The 20,622-nt window shown below is 44.2% G+C and overlaps 1 pseudogene; it reads left to right on the plus strand.

The window, feature by feature from the left end:
* Positions 1-753: 753 nt before the first annotated feature.
* Positions 754-20,622, plus strand: part of LOC138580002 (olfactory receptor 10A4-like) — a 46,577-nt pseudogene continuing 26,708 nt past the window's right edge.

Consider the following 20,622-nt stretch of genomic DNA (forward strand, 5'->3'; position numbering starts at 1 on the left):
GGCTGTAACGTATCTGCAACCCCTGACTTGGTGAAGCTGGCCGATACGAGCAGCAGTTATATAAGTGAGAGTCTTAGTAATGGTGAGGCCTCAGTGGCCAAGTGCTCCATAGAGATTGATGATCTATATACCTTGTTTAAAGCAGTCCTATCTATATGTACTGATATATTTAAAGGACACAGACCAATTTTGCCATAATAAAATCGATTGACCTGGTTGTTGGGGCAACGGTTCTTCACTCTTCTAAACTGACTGATAGTCTACCAGAGGACCCATGGCTGTCACTGAGTATAGTTGCTCGGGTGATGGAAATGGAGCAGTGTATATACTGATTCCGGATTCGCACCTTGGGGAGGTGGCCCCAGGCAGATGGGAAAAGGGTGTTCCACTTGTGTCACTGTCTCTGGTCGCTGGCAGTGTAGGCTTTAAATGTGAAATGAATATGGAATCTGAAGCGGATTCTTCTCAGCCTAGAAGGAGAAGTAGACTAAGGAAGAAGGCCTGTAAATTCATCCGCCTAACTAAAAGAAAACGCACAAGGCATATATCTTACAAAAAAATGCGGAGTCCCCGGTAGTGGTACTCTTGGTACACCTGCATCGATCAAGATATCAACTATGCCCTAGAGAACAAGGGCAGGGCTCAAAGAAGGGAACGAAGTGTCACCATAGATAAGGCAAAGGGAAAAATAAGGGGACATTGGACAGCTACGTTTCTGCTCAAGTGAAGGAGTCTGTGGAGCCCCTCTAGGGCATGAAAAGTGTTGACCAGTCATTGACTGACGACAATGACTCTGTGGCCCTGGTGACTCTGCCTGGAGCCGATGAAGAGAGAAAAGTTGACCAACTTCCTCAAATTAATTCACATGGGGTGGACCAACTCATTGTGCCGGACCATGGTAAGACATTGGTATCGTCCCTGGAGCTCTTACCTGGCAAAGGAGTAGAAGATCATGATTACTGAATCATTTGCCAAGCGAGACAGCCTGTTTTTAAATCGCCAAGAAGCCCTTCAGTTGTTACATATTTTCCCGGAATTAAGGGTCATTACATCTAAATATATGGCTCTGGTAGAGATCCTGGAAACTGGATGATAACTGGGCTTGTCCACACTTTCATAATAGGATCACTGCAGAGTTTGTAATGTCATGTCCTCTTATTTTCTAACAATGGGGTATTTGTTTGAATTTGGTTTTCCCCAGGAGGTTGAAAGCAAAAGAAGCCTTTTTGATGAGCCTGAGACTGCTGCCGCGTCTACTAAAGCCACCAGTAAGGGAGTGACCAATCAGGGCCCTTCGTGGAGTTGGAGCTTGCAGGGTGAATGGGTCTGGTGGCCATTTGCCCCTTGTGACTCAAGTTCTTGTTGATATTTGGAACATCACAAGGAAGGACTCCAATCAATAATTAGTTGGAACACTAGTGGGCATTCTGATTTTGTATACAGAGCTACTGGTTTGGGCAAATTACTTGGGAATGATGTTTTTCTTTTACAGGAAATGTGGCTAACTGTAAAATATATTATAGACGTGTAAGTGTGTATGTGTCATCAGGGAAGCCACAAAGGGTCGGGTTGGTAAAACTTGTGTAGATTTGGCCATTGGTGTGTGGACTTCTATGAAAGGGGAAGAATGTTTTGTAGGTACCCTCAAGCCATACATTTTAAGTGTCCATCTTCAAAAACCTGGGATTAAAGGAACATGTACTGTTAGTTACCATCTATGATCCATCTCAAGGAGCTTCCACAAGTAAACTCATGATCTTCCTCACAGGGATGTTCACTGAATGACATTGGCTCCATCCTGATAGTGAGGCCATTATCTGTGGTGATCTGATTGCCTACTGTGACCTGGAAATTGGGGTGATTATGGATGGGGATAATTCAGTCACCTCCATTCTTTCCCATTCTTCACTTCAAGCTAGGCAAGGCGCTAGGTGTAATAGTTTTATGAATGCATATGGGCTGAAATACCTAACCAAGTCGATAGCATGGGTTTTGCTGATAAAGTCACCTGGTCTAATGGAAGAGTTGCTAGTTGCTTGGATTATATATTTGTGGGTCAAACGTTCCTCGACATATGGGATTTTACTATGCAGTCTTCTCATTCCAGTGACCACAAGATATTGAAGTTACTTATTGACAGATCTAGTACACCTGTTTAGCCCCAGTTATCTGGGCATTATGAAGTTAACAGTCAGGGAAATAGAGTGTTATGGACTGGAAACAATGTTGGATTATTTAATCATAGACTGCATGTAGATTGTGTGACACATGTTTTTGATTTTAGTAACAATGTTGAGGGGACTATGGGGCACATTTGAGACTATGCACACCAGTATGGTTGTGCTGGCTATAGAAATTGCTGAAACAAGGCTGGTCACTTGGGAACATACAAATGTATTATTGCAAGTAAAAGGAGAGCCTTGCTTCAGAGCATTCGCCATTTGTACTAACTAGCTAAAATAGGCCATAAGCCGCTTCCTCTGAGCCGGGCTATGAATATAAACCAACATACAAGGCATAGAAACTGGGTGGAAATGCATAGGAATTCCCAGAACTGAAAAATTACAATTGATACATAATCTGTTGAACGCTAATAATAGCAACCGGTTCTGGCAGCTTGTTGGTAAATTTTCTATGTTTTTTTTTCCAAAAGAGTAATCAATCCTATTGCTGAAGAGGAATGGATGAGACATGTGTAGAGATTGTATTGTAAACCGCAGATTGATTCTTAGAATGAAGCCTTTGGGGGCTGGATGGACTCTCGAACTTGGTACTGAAAAATTATTCAAGGTAGTGGACTAAAATATTTGGTGAATTATTCCTCAAAATTGTGAAAGAAGGGTGTATTCCAGATTCTTGGAGAAGATCGCTTATAATCCCAGTATACAAAAAGGGGGCCCAACACGATCCTGCTGCCCCTGGTAAACTCTTTTGTAATATACTTCTGGGTAGATTGCAGGAGTGGGTTGATCAAAAGCGGCTTCTCCCACTTCAGCATATGGGTTGTTGCAGGAATATGGGCACCTTGCACAATATTTGGGCCATCCAATGCCTCATCCATAACACACTGCAAAACTGAATCACTCTACATTGCCTTCATAGACTACTCTAGTGCCTTTGACTCCGTTGATAGGAATAGGCTATGGGGAAAGCTAACCAAGTGGGGCCTCAACCCAGAACTCCACAAATTAATCATATTGTTTTTACACAGGTACCACAGTGGCTATTAGACTGAATGACATGGCCCAATTATCGAGATACAACAAGCCCACTAACGGATTGAAGCAGGGTTGCATACTTGCGCCCCTACTTTTCAATTTGTATGTGTCGGACATGTATTGCTGCCATTGAGGATTGTAATAACTTTCCCCGCTAAAAATAGGCACTCACCCTACCTCTTCTCTGTCTTACGCTGATGATACAGTGTTACTCAATAAAACTCTGATTGGGATTCAGAGGTCAATGTTAGCCTTACATCTTTATTCTAAGGAGAATGGCCTGGAGATTAATCGAGCTAAAAAAATAATTACGGTTGTCGGTAGATGTCAGGCGTGTGAACATTTCAGGTGGAAACTAGAAGGGGAGAACATCGAGGTGGTATCCTTGTATGTGTACTTGGCCTCCTTCTTGTCTTCAACGGTCTCAATAGTTTCGTTAAAGCAGCCCATTATTCCTAAGGCAATGTCTAAATTCAGTTTAATAAAGAACCGTGTTAGCCCCAAAGGTGGTTTCTCGCTATGCGGTATGCCTAATGTATATAAGCTGTCTACTATTCCGGGCATTTTGTACGGATAAGAGACATATACAGAACATGAATTGGCTTGGTTAGGGATCCTGGAGGGTAAACTTTGGAGACATACTGTGGGCCTGCCTCAGTTGTTATCTACTGAGGCTATACGTATGGAATTGGCCCTTGTCTCCTTATCTACCTTCATTAAAATCAAAAGGAGCATGTTATTATTTAAGATATTAGCTGATAAGGGTGAAAACTCAATTTGTTTGGTTTAAGGATGTGGCGCTGAGTGTGCCTGTTTTCAACCAAGCAATGAAAGCAATGATCACATCTTGCAATGAGTATCATAAATCTCTTGGTTAAGGAAATGGACTCTGCAGATCATTTTTAAAGTTTATGCAAATCCTTTTTGTCCATTCCTGTCACCTTTTAACTATCTGATTGCGCTTTATCATAAAATTCCGACTTAACCTATTTCCTTCTCTCATGGTGGTTTGCCCTATAATGCATTTTCCTGTGGAAGATCGAAGGTGCCAAATCTTTTCGGTACTAGTTAGAAACCACGAGACACCGGCTAACTCAATGTCTTGAATTGACAAAGGTTTATAGAAAGAGCTATTGGGGTTTTGTGCACCTAGTTTGGCCTAATGTGCTTAGCGCTTCTTTGAGAGTCTTATTGAATGCAGTGTACTTGATATGGAGACACCTAGAGGGTATGATAGGAATAGTGCAAAAATGAATTGTCAATCTAATCATTGTTTACGTGATTGTTGGAATCACTGGACCTTTTTCATTTGATATTTGTTTTGTGATTGAGAATTATTTTTATAGATTTTTAATGATTATGATGATGCATTGTTGTTAATTCTATGTTGTGTAAAGGTTTTGTTAAACAAATACACATTCAATAAAAAAGAAAAACATGATCAGGTATGTCCTACCACCTAAGAAGGTGTTTGAGAAAATAATGCTTTTGTTAGGTTATAAAGGGCAAATGAAAGGTATTTTCTGCCTCACTGAGCAGAATATATGGTATTGGTATGAAATGCAACAAGTGAATCTAATATGAAATTACATTAGCGATGTCAGCTTTGATGTCCTGGGAGTTTGTCTTAGCAGTGCACGTGGTGGGGCGAGTTATGGTTGCATAGCTTACTATAAGTGGTGAATTTCTGCGGTTTATCGGTTTTGCTTGTAACCATAATGTCCCTTTAACAACGATTTTTACTGAATTTCATAAGTTTTAATTTGTGCAACTTAACCATTGCGTCCCTTTAACAAAGTTTGTTCACTGAATTTCATAGATTTTTACTATTCTACCTTAATGTGCTCAAAGTTCCTAATATCTTATTTACCCTAATATATGAGCATTTCCATCCAATCTAGAACGTTATTTACGTAAAAACTGAGTGATTCCTCACCTCCTAGCAAAATCTTTAACACTTCTAAAATTGTCTGCAAGTTTTAGCACTGTTTCCTGTTTGCCAACATTCGCAAACATCTGACGTCACTGCGGACTTCTTGGTCGATGTCACTTGATCACGCATGCGCAAGCCATGTGATAACGTGTTTGCGAACGGATCGGCGCTTCGCAAACAGTTCAGAATAGCTTTTTCAGCTGATCTAGGAAGTTTCAAGTTAAACATTTACCCTTGCACAGCTCCTAGACCTATTCTTACTGATTTTCAATCTGCAATCCACGAGAGAGCACATACTTCAAACAATATTAGCACAACTGCAATTTAACTTCAAAAATAGCATCAGCCATGCCCATCCCTCCTCCCCAGGAGCTACCACCACCACCACTTAGACGGCCTCCACAACGTAAAAAATTCAATCATGCAGAAAGCAGTCAAGAGGACCAGGAAGTGGAGATAATAGAGGAAATGTCTTTAACCTCTATATTCATCCTGTCTTCGATCTTTTGGATAGCATTGGCGTGGGTTACACTAACTACGCTGATGATACCTAGATATTGATCAAGCTGACTGGTGACTATGAGAGGGATCGGTCCAAGATCACCTATATCTATACTCTAATTGAGGAGTGGATGATTAACAACTCACTGGCCCTTAACGAGAACAAAACCGAAACTTATGATGATAGCCATTACCCAACGCCTTGGTAAACTAGATCCCAGGTATGACGCTTTTGACATCTCAGATACCTCTACTAAAACCAGCCCTGGGTCAAGACTCTTGGTGTCTATTTTGATGCCTCTCATAGCATGAATAAGCACGTTAGCCAGGTGAAGGGATCCTGTGACTGCACTACTCGCCTCATTAGGCAAATCAAGACCTTCCTCTCTACAACTAATACTGCTAACCTCGCTGTTGCTCTGGTCAACTCTAAAAACGACTATGGAAATAGTCTATTAGCAGGCACTTCTGTGTCCAACCTGACCTTGTTACAGGTGGCTCAGAATAATGCTGTTCAAGCTGTTTGTGGTCTGGTGAGAAGGAATCATGTCATGAGGCTCTTAGATCCCTGCATTGGGTTCCAGTTAAACATTGTGTCACCTATACAATTCTTCTCCTTACTTACAAGTGTCTCAGTGACAGTGCACTTCCTTATCAGAAGAAAAGGATTAGGCGACTCTGTATCTCCCCTCCTCTCCGATCAAACAACTATAATAGACTCAAGCAGCCTCGCTATAGACTGGCTCGATTTGGCGGCATCCGCTTTGATACTATTGCACCTTGAATGTGGAGTTTGCTGCCCACTGATCTTCGTCTTTGCCATGAACCTTCCTCATTTAAGAGATCTCTAAAAACGCATCCTTTAATTCCAATGACTAAGCTCCTTACTTCTTCCCGTCTCCTTTAGGTTTTCTAGACGTCTGTTTCTCCTCTTGCAAGCTCCGCACTGAGGCCCACGGGCGAGTTGAGCCCTATAAAGATATTTAACGAATAACATTAACCTCTAGCACTAAGAAAGATTCATGGGTGTGGCACTTTGTTACCACTGTTGGGGATGTACCAAAGGCTAAGGCCACAAAGGTGAAATGCACTAAGTGCAACGTTGTATTCAGTCCCGAACATCTTGGGCAGTACTCCTACGGGACCACCTCCATGCGACGCCACACCAAATCCAACCACTGGGATGCTCTGAGAAAGGCTGTTCCTTTTGTCAGGAAGCAGTAAGCTGTCTTCCTCTACCTCATGTTCTTCAACCAATACTGCCACCACACAGGATACTCCTGTGGGACATAAGATCCCACCATCTACCTTGCAAGCTATAAAAGAGGCTATTGATCCATATCTTGCCAACACAACTGTACTCTGTATGTATTGCAACACACCACTGTGCACGGGCGAGCAGTTTCAAAGTGCTTTCGAAGCTGCAATCAAGGAACATGAGAAACACTGGCCCTCATCAGGAGGTTGGAGGTAACCATGCCGCTTTTAGAGGCATGGTTGCCTCCTTAACGCAATCCGGGCCCGGGTCCCTTGAATGAGGACTTACTGGGCCATCGCAACCTTGGCAGACCCGGTAATTCCCCGTCCGAGGAACCCGGACCTGGTCCATCCCCATTCCCATTCGAGCCTCCATAGGGCTCAATGGGAATGGGGATGGAGCTAACAACGGGCCTGTTAATGATGGGCCCGTTGTAAGCTCCCTGGTGTCCTCGTGGGACCCGGTATGGACGCCTGGTTTTTCCAGGCACCCATTGCGGGTCCCGCGAGGAGACCTTGTGGTAGGGCGGAATGGGTTTACCGGCACCTGCACCTTTACCGGTGCCGGTAAACCCATTCCGCCAACCTTATGATGAGGGCCACTGTCCCTTACCTTAGATTTAAGTCACACACAACATCTTTCCCTTGCCACGTCCCGCTCTGTATTTTTCAATACTGGCCCATCCCTCATTTACCTCCCCCACTATTGTTCCTGGGCTGTCATGAAAATAAAATGAAAATAAAATTCAAAATCAAAAAACACCCATAGAAAGGTTGTTTAGGAACCACCTTTTACAGTTAAAAACTAGAACTAGAAGAAATGATCTTATAGACTCCATCTACTTTACATTTCTCACTAAAGTAGTTTGACTCAATAAAATTCTCCAACATTTCCATTAGCATTTTGTATGATGCTAATGGCAATAATGGACAATTGGATACAGCAACATAAATTAAAGGACAGAAACTATTTTGCATCTGTGGGAAAACCACACATTTTGGAAACCCCTTATAACTTTGCCCCCCTGCACGAAACCTCGCCACACCTCGCAGAATCAATCCTAAAGGGGCCATACACGTTTTTTAAAAAGTTTGGTGAGGATATATCAAGGGGGGTGAAGTTATAAGCCAACCAAAAAGTGCTTTTCCTATGGGTTGGGCAACCTAACCATAACTACAGGGCCGCTACCGTAGGGCCCTGTAATAAAAACAAGTAAATGTCAGCCATTCTCCTCTGCAGGATGAACTAGAATTCTGCAAGCAATTCCACAACACAATGTATTCAAAATGGTGGATAAGCATGTAGATGCAGTGACGTCACCATATGGAGAGCGTGATGATGTCACTGCATCGAAAGATATATGTATTTACACCAATATGAATGGAAGCATCAGGTCTTCTCGTGAGATAAGATTAATAAATCAAAATAGAAAGAAAAGGAACTATAAACTAATTATATATATTAGTCATAAAGATAGATGTACAGCAAAATCAAACATTTTATAATTTCCACTCCGATTCTAATGAAATTCGAGAACCAATATTGTACATGGAATCATTCATGTGCAATTCAAAAGTGTAATAACCAAGTGGATAATGTATCAGAAAGGTCTATCCAACAATGTTCATGCTGTGCTACCCTTTTTTGGATCTTCCCCCCTCTGTGGGATTGATGTACATCTTCTTAAAGACAACAAATCTCATCTGTGATATGTTATGTCCCCTTTCAATCAAGTGTAGGATCACACTAGATTCCAAATTCCGAATCCTGATTTTTGACTTCAGTCCATCCTTCTCATACTTTTACAGATGTCTGGCCAACATAAAATTGGCATCATGGACCACAAATTCTATAAATTACATTTTGGGCATTGGAAGTTGCGTAACTATGCAAATTAATGTTATGAGTAAGAATGTGATAGGAATTCAATTATTACAGGTGAGACAAGGAAAAGCCCCTTTCTTCAATGTTCGAAACGTAAGTCATATCAGATACCGTTGTTCGTTTTGTTTTGTTTACACCCTACGGGCCAAGGGTGATTTACCTCCCTGCACACAAATTATCTACAGTGCTTTGCAAATTCTATTGAGTATGTTGATCGAGATTATGCCGGTGTGCATCCGAACACTTGCTTCACTTTTTTCTGTTTCAGCTGATTGCTATGGTCAGTGGCTGAAATGACCGAGGTCTCTGAAATGCCCCAAGAGACGTAGTGCTGCTGGGTAATCCAGACATTGGGAACCGGCGTACCAGACCCTTCAAATCTTGCTGCAGCATTTGACATATCTACAGATTGGCCACAAAGAATCTCAGCAAATGTGGGGGTTACACATGTCAATTGCCCTAGCAAATGTGCATGTTGGGACCAGCTCTTCAGTTGACAAGCTGCACCTTCAGCTCAGAATTCAAATGCGTTTTCCGTGGGAACCTATCGAATGGTGTGGTTGGACCACCTGAAGAAACAATCAGTTTTCAGTGTGGATAGGTGACACTTACATGTATCCAACTGATTTTTGGTATATGAAGTACACATTTTATAACCCTTTTTTAGAATTATTGCTATTTACTATGTGTTTTATTTATTTGTATTGGTGCCTTTTATGATTTGTTTAATATATATATATATTTTAATTGTATTTAACTGTATTTTACCAGTTTTTACAAAGTTTGCACTTCATAATGTTCTCTTTTGTTTCCTTAAAATGTTTGTTTCTTTTTCTTTTTTCTCTTTGGATTAGTTCCGGAACACCAAACCTTGATTTAATGGCATTTTGTTCCCAAGTAGAGAGACTCCAAATATAGGCTATCCAAAAAGTTTCTGACAGCAATTACCGGCTTTCGTTCACAACCGTCCATCAAAAAAGCCCACAAGTAGTCTTCATCCATAGTGCAGAAATGTGAGTATAGGTGAGCTAGGTGAGTCTTTCTGTTAGACACCAATGCTGGGCATTTGAGGATGAGGTGCTTCAGATTTTCGATCGAAAGTGGATCTGTACAGAAACGACAAGAGATTACATTGGACTTGTTCCAGGTTCAGAGGACTTCGTTTGTTTTTAGGGTGTTAAGTCTTGCTCTCAAGAAGGTAGAGCAAATGTTCTTATTTGGACATTTTAGTAGATAACTGATCGGCTTGTTCAGTTTTTGTGCAAAGGGCGGGAGGTGTGTGCTGCATTTATAGCTCATAGCCTTAGTCAAGGTATTACACCAATCGGTTTCTTTAAATTTCCTGCCACCTGCCCGTTTAATAATCAACATAAAGCCGATGGTGATGCTAATGAACTGAAGAGACCAATTCTACTTCACCTAATGGGCGAAGACACATGTGTTAGTATTTCATCTGTACATATTACTTAACAGAAGGGGAATATTTTATTCAGAATTATTGTTCGTAAGCATGTGACTGAAAATTGAGAATTGTTGCATTACCAGATGGATCAATAAAGCACATTTATATTAGTTGTACATTTTACAGTTATTCCTGATTGTACAGTCTTCCCCTTGCAACAGTGGATCTTACAGGGGTAGGGATGATGTTCAGGGTGGAGTCCAGGAATCGCTCAGGGAGAGAATTTGATTCTGGATGGCAATATTAAAGGTGATTATACAGATCTATGCTAGAATAATGAAAACAAACAATTAGTTTGAAAACACCACATATTTTGTAACCAGATTTCGAACATTTTTTTTTTGTTTTGCAGTATTATTTTCATTTTTAAATGCGGTGAAGACCCCCCCAGTCCCCACACCCCTCTCAGATCTCCCGAGCTTAATTATTTCCCTAATAATTATTGCAAAATTCCTGCACAAATTCCATAAAAATAATTCTGTGTTTTCGGACTTGTCATTTTGGCATTCGTTTTCCTGACACAATACTGATTATACTGGGGCTCTCCTTGAACAGAGAGCAAATAGCTTGAGTTGTAAAGGAGAAGGAGCGCATGTGAAATGTCTTGCATGGTGGATGTGGCATGGTTCGATTGAGGAGAGCTTGGGAGCAAATGACACATTGGCAGAGTAGCAGACGATCAGCTCGGCCATGACAAGCATGTGAACATATTTATAACTAAGGAGAACATGTTTAAAAGTGTGCTGTAAACCCCCTCCCCCAAACCTCCCCCACAATTAGAGGTGGTATGGGGAGGTGGGTGAGTAATGTGGGCAGTTGTAGAGAGTTAGGTAGCAAAGTTTAGTACTTTGTTCAGAGAAACAAGGTAGAAGTGAGGGAGTCCTATGACATGATGGAGCAGTGATAACATGTGTTCAGTACTAAGGTGCACATGAGTATTGCAGTGGAATGAAATGTGCAATGGAAACAGTTTGTCTGGATGTTGAACAGATTGAGCCTGACAGTCACAGCTGTGGAAGTGATTAATTGTTGGATTTTGAGATTGCCGTGAAAGGCGTTCTCAGAATGAGAGCCATGGGGGCTGGAGCTGGATCATTAGAGAGAGATATGGGAGGGGAAAGAGCTGGATGTCTTTAGAGTCTGCTGCTTACATCACTTGGGTTGTTGAAACCATCAGGCACTGCAGCACCATCGGGTGGATAAGGCGGTTGATGCAAAGAGGGCATACTGTTCAGGTGAAGGATAGGAATGAGAAATAGCTATGGGGGTGTAAAGAGTTAAGAGAAGGAACAAAGAACTAACCTTTGTGGAACTATTCCCAAAAGGAGGGTGGTGGAGAGAGGTGGAAAACAAGCACCAGAGTTCCAGAAATTGAGATTTTGTGGTTAGAGACAGAAAATGCGGGTATCACCAAATCTTCCACGAGCCTTTTCATCAATTTTCATCCTAGATTGGTGATTTTGAGGCTGGTGAGGGGTCAGGTAGTAGGCAAATAGTGAGTATAGGGGTGGGAGTCTAAGTAGAGAGGATGGGGGTGTGGGAGGCTGAACCTCCATGAAAATACATGAAAAAATACAGTGAAATGTCCTGGGTAGTGGGATTTCATAGATCTGAAAATGTGATCCAAGCAAGGGCAGTGACTTCAAAGCCAAGGTGGAGCACAGTCTTGAGTAGAGAGATCCAGCAGGATGAGAATGGAGGAGAATAGAAAGTGTCAGATCATGGTGAGGAAGTTGGAGACATGGGTGAGCACCATTTTCATGGTGTGCCTGTTATGAATTGGTGAGAGTTGTTGAGACAGTTGGCTGAGAAATTGCCTGTAGAAAAGAACAGGCTGAAGACATATTTGTGGGATGAGGTCAAGGGTTCAAGTTCTGTGGCGGTCTGCAGTGCAACGGGTTTGATGGCGGCACAGGATGAGTTAGCAGATAGGAGGAAATGGTGCAAATTCAATTGGAGCAAGAGAGGGAGTATGATGAAGAGGAGAGGGTGTGGAAGGGGGATGAATGCAGTGAAGGTGTCAGCTATAGTTGATATATTAAAGGAAACCTAGCTTGATAGGTATTCAATGGAGATCAGGGAGACTAGGGTGCACAGTTAATATCCGGTAGGGGGATGTTAATCCTTATAATATTATAATGCTTAATCTAATGTAGGAGATCTTCTAGGTGTTGATACTGTGAGAAATCAGAGGGTGTCTCGCCCGCTAGACCCCAGGGAACTCTTTCTCAGGTGGCCAGGGCACGACCATCGCCTTTAGATCCAGACCCTGGGGGTGGACCAGTGTGGAAGCATCACCTTGGTGAGGGGTCTTCGGGGAGTGGAGGTGATGCAGCCGATGGTGAGACAGGGTATTCCCCCCTTTTTTGTTTATCCACCCCATCCTATTTTGTCGGATTCTCTGAGGTCCCAACCCCCCCTCCTCTTTTTGCATAAACGCTGGGCCAAGGAAGAGGGTGACTGAGAGGAACACGACTAACTCTCACACATCGTACTGGACATGGCCCCTTAATTGGGTTAGGAAAGTCAGGCACTTGACTTTAAGTGAATACACCTGATAGCAATTAGGTCTCCTCATACAGATAAAAGGCAGAACCTAGAGACAAACTCTGAGCAAGGCGGAACACAAGTACGAGCAGCACTTCCGGGGCAAAGGCAAACCTAGGGACGAGAGTAGTGGGTCCAAAACCCCAAGAGTTCCCTACTGGAGGTTGTTGCCTCTTACAGGCCACAAAAGACATGTGGATAAGGCTAGATCCCGCATCAGAAGGCTGCATTGTGCTTCAAGGACAAAACAATGTGGGGATGGCTGGATGGTTTATAATGAATCTTAACCTCTGGCGTTGCTCTGGGCAAATCAGGCTTGGACCCTCCCCAAAAAGGGCAGTCCAGCCCAAACTGCTAGGTCACATCCCTTCTGCACAAGACCACAAGCATCGCCAAACATGTTTCAGCCTTGTTGGGCCTCATCAGTGAGGAGTAGCTTGGGTCTCTAGGCCCAACAGTCAGAGGACTTCCAGGGCAAATGCAAACCTATTGGAGCAGGGTGACGGACCAAGGGACGAGAGCAGCGGGTCGAAAACCCCAAGAGTTCCCTACTGGATGTCGTTGCCTCTGACAGGTCGCGAAAGACACGTGGAGAAGGCCAGATCCCGCAAGTGAAGACTGCATTGTATTTCAAGCATGCCATCGACCGTCCAGGGTGAATGGCACAGTTGGGGAGGCGAGGACAAGTCTGTGGTACTAACCTTGACTCATGAAGTCGAAATCGTAAGATGAAGAAAGAAACGCACACAGCCGGTGAGTTGGCAAGCGACCTGAGAGACCGATGTGTGTTAAAGAAAGTTTGCAGCAGCAACATTTATTCGCAAGTGAAGGCTGCATGCTTGTGGATGAGACATGAGGAAAGGCAGACCAGTGAATGAACTCTGAAGTAAAAAACAGCTGTGGAATCAGTGATACTGAGTAACGGAGTGGTCCGGAGAAAGGAAGTAGCCCACTCGAAATCTCTGTGAAAGGTGCATTGTTTGTTACGATAAAGAGAATGAAGTACAAAAGCAAAGTGAGCTCAATTACGTCCTTGAGAAGGGGAGAGTGGAAGTTCAATTTGAACTTTTAGTTGAAGTGGTCCTGCATAGGTCTGTAAAGAAAGTCTTCAACACCTGAAAGTGGTCTGAGCCCGGCTGAGGGAGACCCGAAGTGAAATAAGCTTGGGGAAGGGAGCCCCTTTGAAAGTTTTGGTGAACTTTGTGTTTGAAAAGGCCTGGGCCCGATAGAGGGGGACCTACGTGAACTTTGTGTTTAAATATTATTTGAAGGTTCGAAAAAGAGACTTTAACATGGGAGGCAAGACGGGCCTCGATCCACGTTTTGGAACTGTTTATTGAACTAAGAATCTGAGTCAGAGTGTGTCCTGCCTACAAGGACTGTCTTACTCCATGGGATCTAACATGGGGAGGAGAGCTGATTCAGCCAACTTTATTAATTTGAACACTGATTTTTCCTTTGCATACATTTCTCCTTTTTACACTTTTTGTACAAGAGATAGGGGAGACATTAGGTTTTGTAAGTATAGGCCATTTCGATTTGACGGACTCTATTAGGACTGTTATGTTTATCGTTTGATGGTTGAGACTACTCCCATCTTAGTTATAGGGCAGGGTGGGAGCTTTTCCAACCCCAGAAACTTTAATAAAGATTTTACAAATTGCACCTACTGTGTCAATGTCATACTTGTGATACCATGCCTCCCCTATATATGGTGTCAGAATGGGATACGACTCATTTCAGACAAATTGGGGGACCCTGAAATTCCAGAGACTTAGTCACAGAGCGTCAAACCCCTCAACCTCCGCAAAAGAATCCATAGGCTTTGATATTTGTAGCAGCCGAGAAGTCACTGTCCCTCCTGGGAAAAGAGGGATGAATCCCACATACTTAGTCCTAATAAGTAGGTTGTGGGTTGTTAAATAGGATTTGCCCCAAAATCTGGCCTGCTCTGGAAGTTTGGCCTAAATGTCCTCGAAGGCGTTATAGATCCAGACTTTTGAGGAGACATAAAGATTCTCTTACAGAACCATGGTGAAAACACATTTCAAATACACGCCTTGAAACACTTGTGTATAGGCGTGTTATAAATGTCATATCATATCATATCACTGTGGGGACAAAATTGCATTGGGAATTCTTGAGAAGGCTCTATTTCCAGGTTTGAAGTATGAAAACGTACCAGAGGAATCTGAAAGAGGTAGCTAAGGCTTTGGAGAGGCCGATGAGACACGTGTCCCTGAAGTTAATTAGTTGATTGAAGAGCTCAGTTTGGGGCCTCCAATTGAGCCTCCTCTATGTGAGGGAATAAAGCTTGTTTCAATGATATGACACCTTGCTGTGTATTCTACCAGACAAGGCGGCCGATAACTTAAAAGAGCAGGGAGAACGCACCGCCACGACCCAGCTGAAAGAATTAAGACAGCAGGTAAGTAACCAGAAAAACCAGTATGAGCCACCCCTAGAGACGTAGCACTTACAGTAATACCTGAGCCAAACTCTCCCCAATTCCCACGTTATATACTGGAAGCAACCTATAAGTACAGACGGAGATTAGGTGTTGACGTAAGTATGTGATACTTATGGGATACACAAGTATAAAAGGTACTCCGTATGTCTTACCACTGGTGAGAGCAGGCATAGCCAAGATGTACAGGAAAGAATACAACGAAAGTGTAAAACAAAAAATAGGAAGGTTAGTAAAGGGCACTACCCCCGGGCGGCACGAGGAGGGCACTAGGTACGGGAGTGTGCACTAGCAGCAAAGCGTCAAAGCGTCCCCGTGGGCACTTGTAGAAGTGAAGATATAATCCAAAAGAGAAGAACAACAGTATGTAATGCAGCAAATAGAGGGGATGGCCAAAAGGGTTCAAACCCACAAAGTCAGTAATAAGCGAGTGGCATTATGGTAGTCTTACCAGAGAGGTAGCAGGAGTCAATCAGATCCAAGATCGGCACACAGGAATAAAGGCAGTAGGAGAAATGCAGTCCTTTTGGCAGAAGCACGGTCCAATATTCAGGGCAGAAAGCAGAGGAAGAAAATCTGTGCAGAGGCAGTCCTTTCCGCAGGCAAAAAGGTCTGGTACACAGGCGGGCAGCAAACGTAACAAAACAGATACAAAAGCAGTCCTTAGGCAAGCAACGTGGTCTGGTTCAAAGGCGGGCGTCGAACATTGCAAAGCGATTCCAAAGCAGTCCCTTTGAGGGCAGAGTTGTCTGGTACATGGGCTGTAAGCAGATATGAGGGACGAGCAAGAAGGAAGTCCGTATAACAAAATGGCAGGAAGTTTAGGCACAAGGAACGTGCCTTCAAAAGATGCCGGCTGTAACGGTAATAAGAAGCAGCGATCTGCAAGCTGCTGCAGGTTAAATCCCCAAGAGGGGCGTGACCAACTGAAGACGAGGTGCCATAACCTTAACTCTGAACTACATCGGGAAGCCAGGTTTTCTGGGTAATGTAGTCCGAATCGTTTACCATAGGCACTGCTGCAACTATCTTCCAGGGCAGCCGGGAATAGAATGGAGCCGTAAAGTGCCGCACACCCCTAGGGAGAGCTATAACCCTCTTGACAGTCCTATTTGATGTTTTTGGCAAATTCCAAGTGCCCCTACTGATAGGAAGGGCAAGAGAGGTATGTGGTGGAGGCCGAGACGGATGCCTAGGTGTGACAGCATCCAAAAGGTGGCATGGACCCCCTGCGAGATTGGAAGCAGCGCAGAAGCACCGGGGAATGTATATTGCATAACGGTTCCCAAGACCGATCCTCGGGCCGTAGCCTTTCTTGTCCACAAAATAGTAAGGACGACATCTGCGGGACTGGAAGTCGAGGATATCCGCCACCTCGAACTCCTCACCGCCATCCACCCAAAATGGGGGAGGCCGAACAGGCAGACTAGTAGAAGGCGGGCAAGGTTTCAATAGGCAAACATGAAAAACCGGATGTTGCTTCCAAGAAGATGGCAGATAGAGACGCACCGCCACGGGATTCACAACTTCTGTGATAGCGAAGGGGCCCACAAACTTTGGCAGCAATAAACATTTGAAAGCCAGACTTTCATGCCCACTTTGTATTGGAGAGCAGGGACCCGATGCGGATCTGCATATTTTTTGGCTCTCCTCTGAGCACGCACAAGGTGTGCTCGCATGGTCCTACGAATGGCCCCGTGATCCCTAACACATACCGGAGCAGCCGGATCGTCAATGGGAAGATCAGGGTCCAAAGGCAAAGACTGCGGATGATATCCATAAAAGGCGAAAAAGGGCGACACACCCGCAGCACTATGCATCAAGTTGTTGTATTCAAATTCAGCGGGTGGAAGCATCGTCAACCAGGATAATTGGAAGCGGAGGCAGAGGCATCTAAAGTATTGTTCAAGAGTAGCGTTGAACCTCTAGGTCTGCCCATCGGTCTGAGGATGGTAGGCAGAGCTATATCTGTTATCAATGCAGAGGGATGCCATCAAAGCCTTCCAAAAGCGAGAGGTGAACTGGGGACCATGGTCAGAAACCACAATAGAAAGTAAACCGAAAAAATGAAAAACATTCTTGAGGAAAAGCAAAGCCAAGACCGATTCCGAGGGCAGTCCTGCACACGGGATGAACAGGGCCATCTTGGTAAAATAGTCGATGACCACACAGATGGTGTCAAAACCACTCACAGGAGGCAGATCTACAATAAAATCTATGGAAATCATATACCATGGCTTGTGTGGCACCGGAAGGGGCTGTAACAAACCAACAGGCTTAGCTCTGTAGACTTTGCATTGGGAACACACAAAACAGGATGCTAAATAATTGATCACATCTCTCGACATAGAAAGCCACCAGGCCCAACGACGCAACTTCTACAGCGTCTTCTGTTTCCCAGGTTGGGCTGCCATCAAAGAGTAATGAGACCAAGCCAGTGCACGAAAACGCGCCTCCCCCGGAGGAAGAAACAAACGACCCTGGATGTAGGGAAGCCCTTGTACCACATCCAGGTTAAGGGACTCGCAGTCTTCAGAATGCGAGGAGACCCAGTTGGAGACCAGAGAACGAAGCGAAGGCTGAGGAGTGCAGCCACAGACAACCTTACCAGGTAACAAGAGTAAGCGAACAGTCATGGTAGTGTAAGGGTCAGAAGACAGACGCGATAAAGCATCCACACAAGCGTTGAGACGGGCAGTATGGTATGTAATGGAGAAGTTAAACTGCGAAAAGAAGAGATGCCAGCAAGCCTGCCGGGCCGTAAGGCATTTCATTGATTTGAACGCCAGAAGGTCCGATGGTCAGAGAAGACAGTGACTGGATGACGGGGACCAAGCAAATGATGTCGCCACTCCAAAAAGGCATCTTTGATACCTAGCAATTCCCTCTCTGTGATAGGATAGTTACGTTCATACTGGGTTCACCTGTAAAATTTTGAGAAACCCAAAAAGGACTGTAGGGCTTTCATGGAATTTGGAACAGACCATTCCAGAACAGCCTTGACCTTGGAACGGCTCATACTGATGCCCTGATTTGTTAGGTCATACCCGAGGAATTCAACTTCAGTCGCGTTGAAAATACACTTTTCTACCTTGACAAATAGATGGTTTTCCCTCAACCTCTGCAAAACAAGGCGCACGTGTTCAGTATGCTCTTCCTTAGATGTGGAGTAAATGAGAATATCGTCTAGATAGACAACTACAAATTGGTCAAGGCAATCATGGAAGATGTCATTCATAAAGGCCTGAAATGTGGCTGGTGCATTGCATAACCCTAAGGGCATTACTAGATATTCGAATAACCCATATCGGGTTTTGAAGGCCGTCTTCCACTCATCCCCTTTTCTAATTCGAACAAGGTTATAGGCACCTCGGAGATCTAATTTAGTGAAGATGATGGAGGAACCAAGCTGATCCAAAAGAAACAATATCAGCGGAAGGGGATACTCTGCAGGTTGTCAATCCTCTGATCGAGAGCATCATGAGCCACCGTCATATCCGACCGGAGTTTGGACACCAAACGAACCAATGCGGCCAAAGGATCCATTTCTTCCATAGCTTCTGATTTTTTTACTCACCAGTCAGGGGAGCATGAAAGACAGCGAGCCAGGACTGCTTAAGACTGGGTAGTTGATTGAAGAGCTCAGTTTGGGGCCTCCAACCGAGCCTCCTCTCTGTGAGGGAATAAAGCTTGTTTCAATGATATGACACCTTGCTGTTTATTGTACAAGACAAGCCGGCTGATCACTTAAAAGAGCGGGGAGAACGCACCGCCACTGACCCAGCTAAAAAAAATAAGACAGCAGGTAAATAACCAGAAAAACCAGTATGAGCCACCCCTAAAGACTTAGCACTTGGAGGAATACCTGAGCCAAACTCTCCCCAATTCCCATGGTATTTACTGGAAGCAACCTATAAGTACAGAAGGAGATTAGGTGTTGACTTATGTATGTGATACGTATGGGATACACAAGTATAAAAGGTACTCCGTTTGTCTTACCACTGGTGAGAGCAGGGATGTCCAAGCTGCACAGGAAAGAATACAACGAAAGTGTAAAACAAAAAATAGGAATGTTAGTAAAGGGCACTATACCCGGGCGGCACGAGGAGCGCACTAGGTACGGGAGGGTGCACTAGCAGCAAAGTGTCCCCGCGTGCACTTGTAGAAGTGAAGATATAATCCAAAGAGAAGAACAACAGTCTGTAATGCAGCAAATAGAGGGGATGGCCAAAAGGGTTCAAACCCACAAAGTCAGTAATAAGCGAGTGGCATTATGGTAATCTTACCAGAGGTGTAGCAGGAGTCAATCAGATCCAAGATGCAGACGGCACACAGGAATAAAGGCAGCAGGAGAAATGCAGTCCTTTTGGCAGGAGTGCGGTCCGATATTTAGGGCGGAAAGCAGAGGAAGAAAATCCGTGAAGAGGCAGTCCTTTCCGCAGGCAAGAAGGTCTGGTACACAGGCAGGCAGCGAATGTAACAAAACAGATGCAAAAGCAGTCCTTAGGCAAGCAACGTGGTCTGGTTCCCAGGCGGGTGGCGAACATAGCAAACCGAATTCAAAGCTGTCCTTTTGCAGGCAGAGTGATCTGGTACACGGGCTGTAAGCAGATACGAGAGACGAGTAAGAAGGAAGTCCGTACAAACAAAACAGGGTCTGGTACACAAGAATGGCAGGAAGTTTAGGCACAAGGAACGTGACTTCAAAAGATGCCGGCTGTAACGGTAATCACAAGGAGCGATCTGCAAGCTGCTGCGGGTTAAATCCCCAAAAGGGGCGTGACCAACTGAAGATGAGGCGCCATACCCTTAACTCTGAACTACATTGGGAAACCAGGTTTTCTGGGTAATGTAGTACGAATCGTTTATCATAGGCACTGCTGCAGCTATCTTCCAGGGCAGCTGCCACCGGGAATAGAATGGAGCCATAAAGCACTGCACACCCCTAGGGAGAGCTAAAACCCTCTTGACAGTCCTATTTGATGTTTTTGGCAAATCCCAAGTGCCCCTACTGGTAGGAAGGGCAACAGAGGTATGTGGTGGAGGCCGAGGCGGATGCCTAGGTGTGACACCTGAGGCAAAAAGGTAAGAAGAACCTACCATCCTTCCCGATCTAGCCTTTGCCCAGCAAAATGATCCAGCGATTGCAGAGGCTTTCTTACAAGTAAGTCCTGAGGGAGAAGGACAAGCAAAGGGGAGTCCCTTCTTCTTTCTGAAACACGTATTGCTTTATAGAAGGGAAACCACCCGAGAAGGCCTAAGAAAAACTCAATAATTCCCAAAACACCTCGCAAGAGATTGCACACTCTCATTTGACAGGGGGGCATTTGGGAAAGTCGAAAACCCAAGCTA

Source organism: Ambystoma mexicanum, chromosome 3p, assembly GCF_040938575.1.
Source record: "Ambystoma mexicanum isolate Mex_15411 chromosome 3p, UKY_AmexF1_1, whole genome shotgun sequence".
In the NCBI taxonomy this organism is placed as follows: Eukaryota; Metazoa; Chordata; class Amphibia; order Caudata; family Ambystomatidae; genus Ambystoma; species Ambystoma mexicanum.